An 18,333-nucleotide genomic window follows, 5' to 3' on the forward strand; every position below is an offset into this window, starting at 1 on the left:
TGTGGACAGTGTGCTTTCTACAATGGCTGTTGTAATTCACATTTCTTGTTAAACCCATTTTTACACCTATTCAAATTGTTATCCTTTTTAAAGAAAGGTGAAATTGACATCTTTTTAAAGCTCAACACCAAAAATTGTGATTATTACTCCATCATACTTTTGCCAACTAATGGTATCAGAGATTTCTCACTTACTTTAATTTGCATTTCTGCTCCATTATTGAAATTTAACATCTTCAAATACTTTTTTGCCATTTATATAAGCTTATCTGTGAGTTTCTCCTTTTATTTTCTTTCTATTCACCTACGCCAAAAGAAGTTGGTCTCCTTGTTAACTTGTTAGAGATTTTATGATATATCATATATTAACACTGTCTTTCCTGTTTTACAATTTTTTTTCCCAATCATTGTTTGTACATTGACTTGGTTTAGGTTAACTCTCACCATCAAAAGATACCTAATAAAATATGTCTTTCTTTTCTTTTATGGTATCTGTGTGGGGTAGGTTGAATTATGCACCCCAACAAACATATTCTTAACTTAATCTGTGTGGGTGTGAACCCCAAGTAGGAACTGAAGATGCTACTTTAAACTGTGGCCAACTGAACCAGAATGGACTTTAATCCATATTAGTGGAAGTGCAGAGAGAAAGGAGAGGATGCTGCTATAGCTGGTGATGTGAGGCAGAGTTGCAAGCAAGAAACCCCAAGGATGGTGGCAAAGGCTTACATGAACCCTCCCAGCCCTGGGAGGAGGCCAGCCTGGCAGCCTTCAAAACTGTGGAATGATAAATTCCCATTGGTCAAGCCAACTCATTGTGTTTTATTTGGCTTAGCAGCCTGGCAAACTAATACAGAGAGTTTGGAGTAGGGATCTCTTGCCCCTCAATTATATACATAGTCCCCTAGATTTTCTTGAAAAGTATTAATGTTTTTATGTTTGTATCTCTAATGCATCTGGACTTTGTTTCGGCATATACTGTAAGGTGTTAAAGTGATTTACTTCCAGGTGGATAACCAGGATAATTTATTAAGTAATCAATTTTTCATCCAGTGGAATGAAATGCTACTCTTATCATGTATGAAATACTCACATACTGGCACCAGATTCTTGATTTTTTTAATTATGTTCCAAGGATCTAATTTTCTATTTCTAAGTCAATACCATATACTCTTTATAGTATGTTCTGGTATCTGGTAAATAAATATCCTTTCTTTTATTATTTTTGCTCATTCTTTTATTGACTCTTCTTAGGTATTTATCCTTTCACATAAAATATAAGGTCATTGTAACAAAAAAAAACCCCCAAAAATAGGATAAAAAATATAAGGTCATTATAGCCAAATTTTGAAAAATATCATACTGGAACTCTAATTGAAATTGTATTAAAAATTTTTTAGATATATAGATAGATAGAGATATAAATATAGATATGGACATTTCTGTGATATTAAATCTCCCTAACCATTGTCATGGACCAGTTTTGAAGTGAGGTTGTACTAGAGCTTTCTTTATCTACTGTCTTATCAAAATTTAATATTACAGTAAAGCTGGATTTAACTACTGAGATTTCCTTCATTTTCTATGGCCTGGAATAATTTAAATAACACTGGGGTTATCTGCTCATCAGAATATTTAATTGTGCTGGTGTTTTGGGTATGCCAATGATGGTAAGATGCTGATATTATTTTGTTCCCAGGAGCTAGGAATGGGTTAATCTTTGACAATGTCCAAGACTGTTCTGCACAACAAATTATTGTTAAATTAAAAATACCATTAAGCCTCAGTTGAAAATCATTGGGTTTAAAAAACTCGGCTGAGAATCTTAGCTCTGGTTGCTTTTTTCTAAAGGTAGATTTTTTTTTTTTTTTTTACCTCTCAATCCTTTTGTGCTAATGAATCTTTTTTCTTTTTTTGTTTAAAAACACGTTCCCATAGATTTTGGTATGAAATATTCTTTTTTCATTGCTTTCAAAATAGTTTCTCTTTTTAGTTCCTCTTTTGTTCAATAATTTTCTTAAAATGTATCTTTAATTTCCTAGTTTTTATACTGTTTTGGGGAAGTCTTTTTATTATTTATTTCTAATCATATTATCTTATTATCAGATAATACAGTATGTATATTTTTAAAATAGTAAGGGTTTTCTTTGTGGTTAAGTATATTATTAGTTTCATGCATGATCCATAGATCATCTCTTTCCAAAAATACACACATGCACACATTCACATATATTCTCTGTTTGAGAATTTTAAAGGTTCAACATAGATCTTTTAAGTAAAGCTTATTAATTGCATTATTCATTTTCTCTCTGAACTTACTTATTTTTTCATGAATTGGAAATGAATTGTGTAATACTTGAAAATGTGTATTAATATCTTAAACTATAATTACATTTTTACAAAGGTCTTATTTCATTCCTAATAATTTTTGCTTTCTATATTTAGCAACTGTCTTATATATGCCTATAATTGTCACAGCTTCTTCTTAATCTATGACTTTTATCAAAATGTAAAGGCCTGGATACTTCCAGAAACTTCCACCAGCACCCACATCAAGTAAGACTGTCTAAGGAGTAGCAGTCTGGGTCCTTGAGTGGCCAAGAGTGGTGCAAGATGACGATGGCATAACCCTAGCTATCATAAGTGAGCTATCCATGCCTGCAGGCTGCCCCTAAGCTGGTGGGAGTGGGCCATTGGCCTGGGGCACAGAGATCCCCTCGAGGTATGGAAGCCCTTATCCCATCTGCTTGGTCCCACGTGGTCCTTAGTCTGGGAGGGAGACGAGGAGTGAGTGGTTGGTCACCAGCTGTGGTTGGCCTGCAGATACGAGGCATAAAGAAAGCATTTCTTGGCTCAGAAGCAGCTGGGTAACTCTATTTAATATTCTTGAGAGAAGAGTGCACTGGGGAGATTGTAATGAGTACTGCCAGGAATTCAGGTTGGGTATCTGGCATGGTAGTCAGCCATTCTGCCACTGGAGTACCCATGCACCGTGGCCTACCTTATAATAGACCCTTAAGTTGAACTGTATCCCCTATATGAGATCCAGACCTTGATTTGGCAGAGAATAACTGATAAAGTGTTAAAGGAAACATTCAGGAAAAACTAAGTAAATACAAAACTTTAGAAAAGTGAAGGAAACAAACTTGCATAATATCTGTAGCAAGATAAACAAATGCCCAGAACACAACAGAATATCACAAAGCACAAGAATATCTAAGCAGAAATGGCTCAGCCAAATGATCAAATCAAAATTCCAGAGGGGGCACAGATATGGAAAACTGCTCAAGGATATTTAGAAAGAAATAAAAAATATCAGGGAGACATTAGAAGAACAAAAAAATAATTCAGGAGGTTAAATAGAAAAATGGCAGCTCTCACAGAAATAAAAGATACAGTAGACCCAAAATATATATATATACTGGAGACACATGATAGCAGATTTGAAGAAGCAGAAGAAAGAATAAATGAGCTAGAATATGGAACAATAGAACTAGAGCCCACAAAAGAACAAATGGCAAGAAAGATGGAAAAAATGCAACTGGATCTTAGGGAAATGATGGCCAACAAGAGGCACAAAAATATATGAATTATTGGTTACAGATGGAGAAGAGAAGAGCAAAGTGTTGGGAAAGTTACTTGAAAATATAATTGGAGAAAACTTCCCACCCTTATGAAAGAGAGGAATATGGACATCAAAGAGGCCCAGTGAATTCCAAATGGAATAAATCCGAACAAGCCCACTCCAAGACACATACTAATCAGACTGTCAGGTGCTGAAGAGAAACAGAAAGTCCTGAAAGCAGCATGAAAAAAGCAATCTACCACATACAAGGAAAAAGACTGACTTCAGACTACCCAACAGGCACCATGGAAGCGAGAAGGCAGTGGTATGATATTTTTAAGATCCTGTAGGAGAAAGGCTTTCAACCAAGAATTCTTTATCCAGCCAAGCTATGCTTCAAAATTGAAGGAGAGAATAAAATCTTCAAAGATAAAGCAAGATTGAGAGAACTAGTCAACAAGAGACAAGCCCTACAAGAAATACTAAAGGGAGCCCTGTCAGATGATAAAGACCAGAGAGGGCAGTCTGAAAGAGGGCACAGAATCAAAGAATATGAGTAAAGGTCGTGTGAAGGAAGAGAGTGAGAAAGAAAATAATATAAAGATCTGACAAAGGGCGGGCCACAGTGGCTCAGCAGGCAAGAATGCTTGCCTGCCATGCCAGAGGACCCGGGTTCAATTTCCGGTGCCTGCCATGTAAAAAAAAAAAAAAAAAAAAAAAAAAAATCTAACAAATAAAAACTAAAGGACAAGGTGGTAGAATCAAGAACTTCTCTTATAGTAATTACTTTGAATGTTAATAGACTAAATTCACCAATTAAAAGATACAGACTGACAGAATGGATCAAAAACCCCCATCTATATGGTGTTTACACGAGACACATCTTACACTCAAGGACACAGTTAGATTGAAAGTGAAAGGATGGAAAAAGATCTTGTATGCAAGCTGTAACCAAAAGAAAGCAGGAGTAGCTCTACTAATAGCATACAAAATAGACTTTAAATATAAAGACTTCATAAGAGACAAAGAAGGATACTACATATTAATAAAAGGGACAATTCACCAGGAAGAAATAACAATCATAAATGTGTATGCTCCCAATCAAGGGGCTCTAAAGCACATGAGGCACATACTGGAAAAACTGAAAGGAGCTATAGAAATATCAACAGTAAAAGTGGGAGACCTCAATACACCACTCTCTGCTATAGGTAGAACAACCACACACAGGATGAACAAGGAAATAGAGAACCTAAACAATAAGATAAATTAATTGGATTAATAGGCATATATAAATCATTACATCCCCAAACACCAGGATGCACATTCTTCTCTAGTGCACACAGAACGTTCTCCAGGATAGATCATATGTTGGGATATAAACTGAGTCTCTATAAATTTAATAAGATTTAAATTATTCAAAGCACTTTATCTGATCACAATGGAATAAAGTTGGCAATTAATAATTACCAAAGAACCAGAGCTTCAAAAATTATATGGATATTAAACAACACACTCTTAAATAATCAGTGGGTCAAGGAAGAAGTTACTAAAGAAATCAGTAAACATCTGGAGATGAATGATAATAAGAATACAACATATCAAAACTTATGGGATGTGGCAAAGCAGTGCTGAGGGGGAAATTTATTGCCCTAAATGCCTATATTAAAAAACAAGAATGAGTAAAATTTGAGGATTTGACTGCTCACCTGGAGAATTTAGAGGAAGAACAGAAAACTAACCCCAAAGCAAATAAACGAAGAGAAATAATAAAGACTAAAGCAGAAATAAACTGGAGAACAATAAAACAATAGAAAGAATCCACAAAACTAAAAGTTGGTCCTTTGAGAAAATAAATAAAAGTGATGGTCCCTAGCTCAACTAACAAGAAAAGAGAGAGGCCACGAGTAAACAAAATCAAAAGTGAGAGAGGGGTTATTACTATAGATAATGAAGAAATTTTAAAAATCATAAGAGAATATTATGGACAGCTATGAGCCAACAAACTAGATAACAGATGAAATGGACAAATTCCCAGAAAGACATGAATTACCTACACTGACTTGAAAAGAAATAGAAGATCTCAACAAACCAATTACAAGTCAAGAAATCCATTCAGGGGCGGGCCATAGTGGCTCAGCAGGCAAGAATGCTCACCTGCCATGCCAGAGGACCTGGGTTTGATTCCTGGTGCCTGTCCATGTTAAAAAAAAAAGAAATCCATTCAGTTATCAAAAATCTTCCCATACACAAAAAAGCCTGGGACCTGATTGCTTTAGAGGAGAATTTTATCAAACTGTTCAAGAAGAACTGACACCAATCCTGCCCAAACTCTTTCAAAAAGTTAAAGAAAAAGAAATGCTACTTAAATCATTTTATGAAGCTAACATCACTCTAATACCAAAATCAGATAAAGACAATACAAGAAAGAAAACTACAGACTAATCTTCCTAATGAACATAGATGCGAAAATTCTTAACAAAATACTAGCAAATCTTATCCAATGCCACATTGAAAGAATTATACGTCATGATCAAGTGTAATTCACACCAGGAATGCAAGGGTGGTTCAACATAAGAAGATCAATGTAATACAGCACATTAACAAATTGAAAGGGAAAAATCACATGATCGTAACAATTGATGCTGAAAAAGGATTTGACAAAAATCCGGCATCCTTTCCTGATAAAAACACCTCAAAATTTAGGCATTGAAGGAAATTTTCTCAATATCATAAAGGGCATATGTGAAAAACCCATAGCCAGCATCATACTTAATGGTGAGAAATTGAAAGCATTCCTCTTGAGACAGGGGACAAGACAAGGATGCCCATTGTCACTACTATTATTCAACATTGTATTAGAACTAGCTGGAGCAATTAGATGGGAGAAAGAAATAAAAGGCATCCAAATAGGAAGAGAAGAAGTAAAACTTTCATTACTTGCAGATGACATGATTCGATACTTAGAAAACCCTGAGAAGTCTACAGTAGAACTACTTGAACTAATAAACAAATTCAGCAAAGTGGCAGGATACAAGATTAATGTACAAAAATCAGTAACATTTTTATACACAAGTAATGACCTATCTGAGGTGACATCTAAAGAAAAAATTCCATATGGCAGAACAACCAGGAGAATTAAGTATCTAGGAATAAGCCTAACCAGGGATATCAAGGACTTATACACAAAATTACAAAAAATTGCTAAAAGAAATAAAAAATGACCTAAATACGTGGAAAGATATTCCATGCTTATGGATAGGAAGGTTAAATATCTTCAAGATGTCAATCCTACCCAAACTGATCTGCAGATTCGATGCAATACCAATAAAAATCCCATCAGCCTACACTGAAGACTTGAAAAAAATTGTTATCAAATTTTTATTGAAGGGAAAGAGACCTTAAATAGCTAAAGATATCCTAAAACAGAAGAGCAAACTGGGAGATCTATCACTTCCTGACTTTAAAACTTCCTATAAAGCCACAGTGGTCAAACAGTGTGGTCCTGGCACAAAGACAGAAGGACTGGCCAGTGGAATAGAATCGAGAGTGCAGAGATTGACCACGAAATTTTTGGACCCTTGATCTTCAATAAGGCCCCCAAATCCACTGAATTGGGACAGAATTGTGTTTTAAATAAATGGGCATAGGAGAATTGGATTTCAGTAGCCAAAAGAATGAAAGAGGACCCCTACTTTATACCCTATAGAAAAATTAATTCCAAACGGATCAAAGACCTAAATGTAAGAGCCAGTGCCATAAAATTTCTTGAAAAAAAATGTAGGGAAACATTTCCAAGATCTAGTAATAGGAGGTAGCTTCTTAAACTTTATACCTAAAGCACAAGCTGTGAAAGAAAATATAGACAAATGGGAACTCCTTAAGATTAAGTTCTGTGCCTCAAAGGACTTTGTTAAAAAGGTGAAGAGACAGTCAACTCAATGGGAGAAGATATTTGGAAACCACATATTGGATAAAGGCTTGATATCCCGTGTACATAAAGAAATTATACAGTTCACGGAAAAAAAGAACAAACAACCCAATTATTAAATGGGCAGAAGAAATGGATAGGCACTTTTCTGAAGAGGAAATACAGGTGGCTAAAAAGCATATGAAGAGCTGCACATCTTCATTGGCTATAAAAGAACGCAAATTAAGATGATAATGAGATATCACCTCACACCTATAAGAAGGGCTACTATTAAACAAACAGGAAACTATAAATGTTGGAGAGGATGAGGAGAAATTGGAAGACTTATTCACTGCTGGTGGGAATGTAAAATGGCTCAGCTGCTATGGAAATTAGTTTGGGGATTCCTCAGAAAACTAAATATTGAGGTGCCCTATGACCGGGCAATACCGATACTCCATATATACCCAGAAGAGTTCGGGGCAGTGACACAAACAGACATTTTCACACTGATGTTCGTAGTGGCACTATTGACAGTTGCCAACAGATGGAAACAATCCAGGTGCCCATCAACAGATGAGTGGATAAACAAAATGTGGTATATAAATACGACGGAATATTATGCAGCATTTAGACAAAATCATGTCCCGAAACATATCAACATGGATGAACCTTGAGGACATAATGATGCGTGAAATAAGTCAGACAAAAAAGGACACATACTGCAGGATTCCATCATTATGACTCAGAGCTGCCAGTGTTTGGGAGCAGCTAGAAGGAAAAATCTGAGTTGAGGCCTTGGTAGTCCATGACAGACTCGGGGAACTGTTCTGCAGATTCTTGTTAAAGTGTGCTTTGAAAATTACTGTTTTTTTCTTTCTTTTCTTTGTTTATATATATATATTACAACTAAAATTGGTTAAAAAAACTATAGGCAATTATAGTAATATTAGATAAAATAAATTCCTGAAATAAAAAATTTGAAAATATTTAGAAACATAGCTCACTTCTATAGCAAATTTGATATTTGTAATAACATTTTACTTGTTATTTTGAGAAGGCACACAGTTTTGATAGTTAATCAAATGGTATTTAAGATACTGTTTAATATTTAGAAGTCAAGTAACTCTGATATCTGTATTTATAGATTTTCCTTCCTTGCTTTAATTTTAAATTGGTTTATGAAACATGTTATACAAACAGGCTTTACAAGGATTACTTAGGTTTTTTTTAATATGCCTGTGGATAAGCTAACTCTCCATTTTAGGTGGTTAAGATTTCCATATGTTAATTGTGAAAATATTTGTATCTTCATATTTTCCTCAACTAAGGAAAATATTTAGTAACATAGGTCATTACTATAGCAATGCAGACGTGTAAGAACGCTGCTTGATATTTTGAGAACATTCACAGTTTTGACAGCTGATCAAATGGTGTTTAAGTTAGTTTTTAATACTTAGAATTTAAAACTTTGCTCCTGAATATGTAGATTTTTTCCTTGTTGCCTTAATTTTAAATTGGTTTATGAATTTACTGTGCAAACACAGATTTTACAATGATTATATGGATACTTTATTTAAAATGCCTATGGTTAACTAAGACATCCATTGCTGGTGGTTCTAAGTGTATTGCTTGCTTTCTTAAATAAAAAATATGCAAAAACCAAACCAAAACAAAACAAAAACATAATGGCCCTCCTTTCCTATTTAGGGCTTTTAATGTTATATTCCATCTTTACTGGGTGGGCCACGCTGGCTCAGCAGGCAGAGTTCTGACCTGCCAGGCCAGAGATCCGGGTTTGATTCCCAGTGCCTGTTCATGTAAAAAAAAAAAAAAAAAAAATCCATCTTGACTAATATAAATATTTTCTTTGCCATTATCTTTCCCCATGTGCTTGTTTTCAACTTTTGTTAATCATGTTGTTGTATAATTGTTTATCTTTTAAACTGCATAAACCAGTTTTCTCTTTTAGTTTTAATTCCAAGCAATGACAGAATTCAGTCTATTCTTTGTAGTATAATGACTTGATTGCATTCTGTCATTTTACCGCATGATTTATGCTGCTGCTCCTCTTTTCCCTTATGCTAATTTTAATTGACTTGATCATGTGGCAGTTCATTCCATGCTTCCTCTTGTTTATTTGGAAGTTCTATTGTATAATTTCAGGCCATTGATAACTACTTTTCCTTTCTCTGAACCCATAATCTTACATATATTTTCCTAATATTATTTTTAAAATAAGATGCTAGTTATTATCTTACCAAGAAACACTGTTTCTTTCCATTTTCCCTTCACCCCCAAAAGTGAGACCTTTAGAACATCATCATTTACCCTTTTCTCCCTTCTACTCCACTTCTCCCCTTTTAAGACTCTACGGTCCATGTCTCTTGGTGGCTCAGATGTCATTTCCTCATCCTTTAGGTTCAGGTGTTACAGATGAGAAATCCGAAGCTTGTCTGACTCTTTGTCCTTTGTGGTAACTTGTTTTGTTTTTTTTCTATCTGGAAGTTTGTTAAAATTTTCCCTTTATCTTTAGAATTCATGAATTTTATTAGCATAGTCTTAGGTCTCTGTCTTTTCTCGTCAACCCATGCTTGAGTCCTTTCTCTCTACGAACTCAAGTCTTTCTTCAGCTCTGGGAGACTTTTCTCTATTATTTGTTTAGACATTGCATCTCTGTCTCTCTTCCTGTTTTCTGCAAGGCAATTGCTAGCTCTCCTGGCTCTGTCCTCCACAACTTTTTTCTTAATATATTTTTTCCATCTTTTCATTATTTCTATACCTTATATTTCTTTTTCTCATCTCTTTATACCTTGGTTTTGTGTTTCGAGATGTTTCCTTTACTTGATTTTCCAAGCTACTAATTTGAATCTTAACAGAAATCATCCACTTTTCAGATACATCTACTGAATTTTTTATTTGAGAAATCAAGGTTTTTGTTTTTTCTTTACTCCAAACAGTGCTTTCTGTTCTTCACTTTAATTGTAACTGATATTATTATTTGTTATATATATGTATTTACATATCATTATCATCTGTTTCCCCCAGCAATTCTATTTTCCTAGACATGCATTCTGTTTGCTCTAAATGATCTTATTCTCTCTGGCTTTATTATTTTTATGTTTGTATCTATCTATCTGTTTGTCTGTCTATCTGTCTGTCTGTCTGTCTGTCTATCCATCTATTTTTTGGTGTCCTCACTGGGCTTAGGTTTGGTTGTTGTTTTTTTTTTTTATTTTTTTTATTTTTATTTTTTATTTTTATTAACGGAAAAAAAAAAAGAAATTAACACAACATTTAGAAATCATACCATTCTACATATGCACTCAGTAATTCTTAACATCATCACATAGATGCATGATCATTGTTTCTTAGTACATTTGCATCGGTTTAGAGGAACTAGCAACACAACAGAAAAAGATATAAAATGTTAATATAAAGAAAAGAAATAAAAGTAGTAGTAATAGTAAAAAACAACAACAACAAACAAACCAACAAGCAAACAAAAACAAAAAAAACCCTATAGCTCAGATGCAGCTTCATTCAGTATTTTAACATGATTACTTTACAATTAGGTATTATTGTGCTGTCCATTTTTGAGTTTTTGTATCTAGTCCTGTTGCACAGTCTGTATCCCTTCAGCTTCAATTACCCATTGTCTTACCCTGTTTCTAACTCCTGCTGAACTCTGTTACCAATGACATATTTCAAGTTTATTCTCGAATGTCCGTTCACATCAGTGGGACCATACAGTATTTGTCCTTTAGTTTTTGGCTGGATTCACTCAGCATAATATTCTCTAGGTCCATCCATGTTATTACATGGTTCATAAGTTTATCTTGTCTTAAAGCTGCATAATATTCCATCGTATGTATATACCACAGTTTGTTTAGCCACTCTTCTGTTGATGGAGATTTTGGCTGTTTCCATCTCTTTGCAATTGTAAATAACGCTGCTATAAACATTGGTGTGCAAATGTCCGTTTGTGTCTTTGCCCTTAAGTCCTTTGAGTAGATACCTAGCAATGGTATTGCTGGGTCGTATGGCAATTCTATATTCAGCTTTTTGAGGAACCGCCAAACTGCCTTCCACAGTGGTTGCACCCTTTGACATTCCCACCAACAGTGGATAAGTGTGCCTCTTTCTCCGCATCCTCTCCAGCACTTGTCATTTTCTGTTTTGTTGATAATGGCCATTCTGGTGGGTGTGAGATGATATCTCATTGTGGTTTTGATTTGCATTTCTCTAATGGCCAGGGACATTGAGCATCTCTTCATGTGCCTCTTGGCCATCCGTATTTCTTCTTCTGGTAGGTGTCTGTTTAAGTCTTTTTCCCATTTTGTAATTGGGTTGGCTGTCTTTTTGTTGTTGAGTTGAATAATCTCTTTATAAATTCTGGATACTAGACCTTTATCTGATATGTCGTTTCCAAATATTGTCTCCCATTGTGTAGGCTGTCTTTCTACTTTCTTGATGAAGTTCTCTGATGCACAAAAGTGTTTAATTTTGAGGAGCTCCCATTTATTTATTTCCTTCTTCAGTGTTCTTGCTTTAGGTTTAAGGTCCATAAAACCACCTCCAGTTGTAAGATCCATAAGATATCTCCCAACATTTTCCTCTATCTGTTTTATGGTCTTAGACCTAATGTTTAGATCTTTGATCCATTTTGAGTTAACTTTTGTATAGGGTGTGAGAGATGGGTCTTTTTTCATTCTTTTGCATATGGATATCCAGTTCTCTAGGCACCATTTATTGAAGAGACTGCTCTGTCCCAGGTGAGTTGGCTTGACTGCCTTATCAAAGATCAAATGTCCATAGATGAGAGGGTCTATATCTGAGCACTCTATTCGATTCCATTGGTCGATATATCTATCTTTATGCCAATACCATGCTGTTTTGACCACTGTGGCTTCATAATATGCCTTAAAGTCAGGTAGTGCGAGACCTCCAGCTTCGTTTTTTTTCCTCAAGATGTTTTTAGCAATTCGGGGCACCCTGCCCTTCCAGATAAATTTGCAGGTTTGGTTGTTAGAGTCCTAAAGCGGTGGCAGTTCAGGAAGTGATAGAAGGCAGCACAGTCTCTGTATTGTAGGTAGGTGGGTGTGCTGGATGGAGGCTGTTCTGTACCCCAGAAAAGTCTGTGTTCTTTTAATCCATCCCTGTGGGTGCAGCACTGTCGTGGGTGGGACCTTTTAATTAAGTTGTTTCCATGGAGGTGTGACCCGGCCCATTCAAGGTGGGCCTTAATCCCCTGGATAGAGTCCTGTATGAGAGGATAAAAGACAGAGACTTTTGGAGAGAGCTCAGAGATACTAAGACAGAAATGCCCAGAGATACTTTGGAGAGAAGAACCAGCAGATGTCACCATGTGCCTTCCTATGTGACAGAGGAATCTCGGAAGCCAGCAGACTTTCCTCTTGACGCCGTAGTTTGGACATTTTCATGGCCTTAGCACTGTAAATTTGTATCCTAATAAATCTCCTTTGTGAAAGCCAACTCATATCTGGTATATTGCATCCTGGCACCTTTAGCAAACTGAAACAGACAGCGGTGATACAAATGAACCAGAAATGAGGATTGCAATGGTATGGACATTTCTTCCATGTTTTGTTATTATAATGTATTTGTACATAAAGCAAATATATTTGTTTTTCTCTCTGTCTTCTCCCCTTACCATATTACATAAATAGTATTGCTCATGTTACAGTATTTAAGCAATAGATATCAGGTTTAAGAGTGAATTATTACCTAAGGACGTGTACTGTATTCTGGAGAGATTTAGTGTGTTTTCATTGTGCTCAGGACAGTTGAATATTGTTAGGCAAAAAATGTCTGATTTTTTTTTTTTCCCTGGGCAGGCACCAGGAATCCAGCATGGCAGGCAAGAACTCTGCCTGCTGAGCCACGGTGGCCTGCCCTGTTATTGTTTTTTATTTAGAGATTAAGCATGGTTCAAGTTGACAAGGGGTGGACTGTGATGGTTGGGCTCATGTGTCAGCTTGGCCCAGGTGATGGTGCCCAGTCATCTGGTTAGGCAAGCACTGTCCTATTTGTTGTTGCGAGGACATCTTATGGGCTTTAAACATCAGTGTGTTGTTACATCCATGACTGATCATATCTGCAGTCAGCCAAGGGGAGTGTCTTCTGCATGGAGAGATGTTTAATCTTATCATCTTAAGGCTTTTAAGGGGGAGGTGATAGCTTCAGTAGTCAGAAGAGAGATGCTAAGAGAGAAACCCCCAGAGGCATTTTGGAGATAAGGACCAGCAGACGTCACCATGTGCCTTTTTGTGTGACAGAGGAACCCCAGATGCCATCTGAAGCCTTTCTTCAGAGAAGGTTTCATCCTGTTGATGCCTTAACTGGGACATTTTCATGGCCTTAGAACTGTAAATTTGTAATCTACTGAATCCCCTTTGTAAAAGCCAACCCATTTCTTAGTATATTGCATTCTGGCAACTTTAGCAACCTGAAATAATAGATTAGCTACAGGCAGCCTGCCAGCCCCTGCATTAAGACACCAGAAAGAAGCTTCCCACTCCCAAGTTTTCTTGCACTCTCTGTCTAGCACTGGGGACAGGAGGGATTGGGTCCACTCACTTAGTTGCTTCCAGCTTCTCCACGATTTCTCGTCTCAGTAGGCCAGGTCTTAGGAAATCACTGATTTCTGTGGGCCCAGTTCTTTCTAGCTTTCTAGAAATGGTGACCTCATGCTGGGCTCTCAGACATTGGTCTCCCAGCCACTTTCTCATATCAGACCCCAAGGGTGTAAACCTTAAAACATGTCCTTTCTTGGGGAATCACTCAGAGCAGAAGTGTCGCTTCCACCCAGCAGTAACTGACCCAGGAGAAGCAGATGCATTGGAGTGGGAGCCCTGCCGTAACAAAGCTCAGCAAAGCGGTCATGTTTTCAGAATCCCTGGAGGCTTATTTTAAAACAGCTGCTTTATAAATCAGCATAATCTTAGCAAAATCCATAGTTCTCTAACCTTTTGAATCAGGAGATGTAATCAATTTAGGCTGGCTCTTTACCTTAATGCACACTGGCAATGAGAGTTTAAATGCCAAATGATGTTTTTTCTTTCATATGTGTGAGACTGAGGAACATTTATTGTAAAAGTTAAGCAGAGTGACAGCCTGCTTTGGCTGATGGGTAAGAGTTCTTGACTGGACTGCTTTCCTTTCTTCCATAATAAGTAGTTAATAGAAATTCACTGACCTGCAGTGCAGACTTAATTTATCGCATATATCAAGTTGATTTAACAGGAATGGAATGTGGTAGAACAATAGCTTCCCCCACTCCCCACCTCTTGGAGATTCTCTGACAGTTCAGCAGTCCGTCTGAAAAGAAAATCAGATTTAACACCCTGTAAAACCTTTGTGATTTTGAATAATTGGGCTATGTTTGAAAAAAGTATTTAATCAATGGCAATCATCTGTTTATTTGAAAAAGCAGTGGGTCTAGGGGTGGTATTTGTCTTTAAAATTTTCACTTGTAGGAAAGGCTGAAGTGGCTGACTACACTGTGTAGTTCACACCATACAAAGGAAGACCCAAACCCCGCGAATTGCTGCTTTCTTTCATAGCCTGTTCTCTATTTAGAAAATCCGTAATTAATTTTGTGTGAAAGCAGACGGTCAAAGGATTTAAAGAAGCAGAAAAACATCTTGAACTCCCAACCGCTTTCAAAGTGGGGACAGGGAAAATGGTAAACTGGTTAAAAGGAGTCATCATGAAGTCTACCATTATAATGAGATGTAAATAACAAGAACAGCAAATCCGAATCATTTAAGAAAGTTTGCACAGGGTTTTTCCATTTGAAATGCATTTTTCTTCCAATTCTGTTCTCTTGAGACATCAGCCATTTAAAAGCATGATATTGGAACTAACCCAGCATCACTTTTAATTAGCACCAAAATGCTAATTGTTCTTTTTCTGTGTAATGCTTAATGCGAGCTGTCAGGGCTCTGTTTTCCACAGCACTGGTAGTCTGGGCCACAAGCTCAGTAGAACCACTTTAAAATTTTAAAGGCCAGGATGTCTAAACTGATTATTATTTTTAAACAATAGGGATCCTCTAGAAGATGCATGAATATAATGGTATCAAATTGAAAAGAGAGTGAGCTGTCTACATACTCTAGACACAAGCATATTTCATTTCATCCAATACGTGTGGTCTGTACTTACCACATTCCTTATCATTAAATCATTTAAAATAACACATAAAACTTGATGTTGGAAGAAAACTACTTTTTGATGAAAGAGTTTCTTCTGTAAAGCAATAGCCACCCTCTCTCCATTCCATGAGCTTTAGAGCTTTACATTTTAGGTTTATCTGAAAGAAGGCCCTAACTGTGTTCTTGGCATGATTTTTAAAGATGATAGTTCTGCAAACACATGCATTCTGTCCTTTGAGGAAACCTGTTGCCAAATATAAATTTAATGAAGCTGATGTGATTTACTGAAAACAATTAGGTGCAACCTCTCTCAGTCTTCAAACACGTGACCCCTCAAACCTCAGGAACAAAACAGACACCCCAACAACAAACCCTAAACCTTGCATTTTCCCAGGATTTGTGTCAGAATCAGAGTGAGTATCTAGATGGTTTTTGAGTCCTATATGCACCATTTAATTCTAGAAATCTGGATTTTATGAAAGGCATTCATTCTTAATCTTTTTTTTTTCTGAAAAAGTAGAACTGATGTAATGACTACAAGATCCGTCAGAAACCTGGGAAAAAAAATTCAACAAAGCTGTGGTTTGGGGCAGGGGAGACATACTATTTTTCTCATACATATAGTGAATCCTCTGTAAATTTAACTCACTTGGACAAAATTCTGAATTATTTTTGAGAGATCTGAAATGAAAAATGTTATAAAGTAAATTGAACATGATTGCTTTTGGTACACTTGAACTACTTTATAAGGATAAAAACAACACACAGTGATCGTGGTAATGTGTAGAGGCTGTCTGCTCGGGTCCTGGGAACACTATTTGCCTTACAAAGCAACCATATCAAGTAGGAGCCATTATTATCTCCATTTCATGTCCGAGGACAGTATAGCTCTCATCATTCTGAAGTTGCCCAGGGCTTCCCAGCTAGCACATGGCGAGGGTGGATCAGACCCAGGGGCTGTCTGATACTAGAGCCTCTGTTAACCATTACAGTATATGCTGAGATGTATGGGTATTTAGTGCTCTAGTAAAAAGTCTTCAAAGCATTTTTTCTCCCTCTGAAATCAAGTTTACTATGACTCCATTCTCATGTTTTCACTCTTATCATTACCATTTCTCATCCTTGGCAAGAGCCAATGTCAGTCCAGTGTGGTTAGAAGGCTGGCCAAGGGCAAATGAAGAGAACACAGAGGAGTAAACAAAACAGGAAGTAAAACCACAAGAAATTAAGTGTAGCGATGCCATTTATTGAGTTCTTACTATGTGTCAGGCACGGATCCGTGAGCCTCAAGTGTTTAACTCACTTGGTTCTCACAATAATCCTACGTGATGGCTGTGATTATTATTATCCTCCCCAGTTTACAGCTGTAAATATTGAGAGCTGTGGAGGTTAAGCAACTTACTCAAGGTCACAGATCCTGGTAGAACTACAATTCATACTCAGGTGTCCAGTTCCAGAGGGAGAATAACTACCGTATTTATAGGATAATGATAAATAGGTGAGGTCACGCAGGTGCAACTGCTTAAAAGAAAAAGAGAAGCAGAATATAAGCTATTGATAGTCATTAGCGTAAAATTTCAAAATTGGCATTGATGTAGTGAATTTATTTATTTGTTTCTACCCCAGCCCTTTCAAAAGACAGGCTACAAGAAAAGGAGCATAACAATAGGGTTAATAGAAAATCAAGTTTAAGCGAAGGAGGAAGAGAGAGCAACAAATTATGTTGAGCTCTCTAATAGCCAAGACCAAGACAAACGATGAAACACAAGGTACATAGTTTTATCAATCAAAAAGAAAATAGAGTATCTTCTCAGGAGAGAAAAGGTTTTTCTCCCCTTGCAATTACATTTTCAAATAAATCTCTCATGTTGGAGCTTTTGGAATGGACATAATGATCAATGGTTCCACAGAGTAGGCAATCTGATTCATTAGAATATCATCACCTTTGCTTTCCCTCTTCTTGCAATAGTAAAGCAATTAAGGAGGTATGAAACCTTCAAGTTTGGTCAGCAGGAGGGAAATGTTGTAGAATTTAAGGACATAGACACTTTAAGACTAGATAATCTGCCCTTAAATTATCAGAATTTGACTGTATTTAAAAAGAAGCCCTCCTAAGCATGGCAGACAGACAAGCCATGGCTGTGACAAAATAACCACCAAGTCATTTAATGCTGATGCCGTGTGGGATGTGCCGAGGGTTATATAATTAGATGATTAGATGTGGTTTCTTCTCCTGGGGACCCAATTTTAAATTAGATGCAGCATATTAGTGCAGAGAATGGATCAGAATAGAGATAAGGAAAACTCATATGCATTGTAGAATATTTGGAAAATATAGAAAAATATAAAGAAGAAAGTATCAGTGAAATTACCATCATTGATAACTGTTACCTTTTGGTGTGCACTTCCTGCTGGTCTCTTATTCTTATTCCCATTCTCTCTATATAGATATAGGTAGAGATATAGATGAGCTCAGATATAGACATAGATGTCATAGAGGCATATAGACACTACTACATGCTCACATACACATATTTAGAGGATCAGATAGGTTATGCTCATTTCTCAAGGTCCCAGAGCTAGCAAATGGCAAAGATGGAGTTTAAACCGACTTTTCCTGATACAAAGTCCATTCTCTTAATCACTCTTCTATTCTCTGTGTCAATTTTTTATGACACGTCTATT

Source organism: Tamandua tetradactyla, chromosome 7 (genome assembly GCF_023851605.1).
Source record: "Tamandua tetradactyla isolate mTamTet1 chromosome 7, mTamTet1.pri, whole genome shotgun sequence".
NCBI classification, from domain to species: Eukaryota; Metazoa; Chordata; class Mammalia; order Pilosa; family Myrmecophagidae; genus Tamandua; species Tamandua tetradactyla.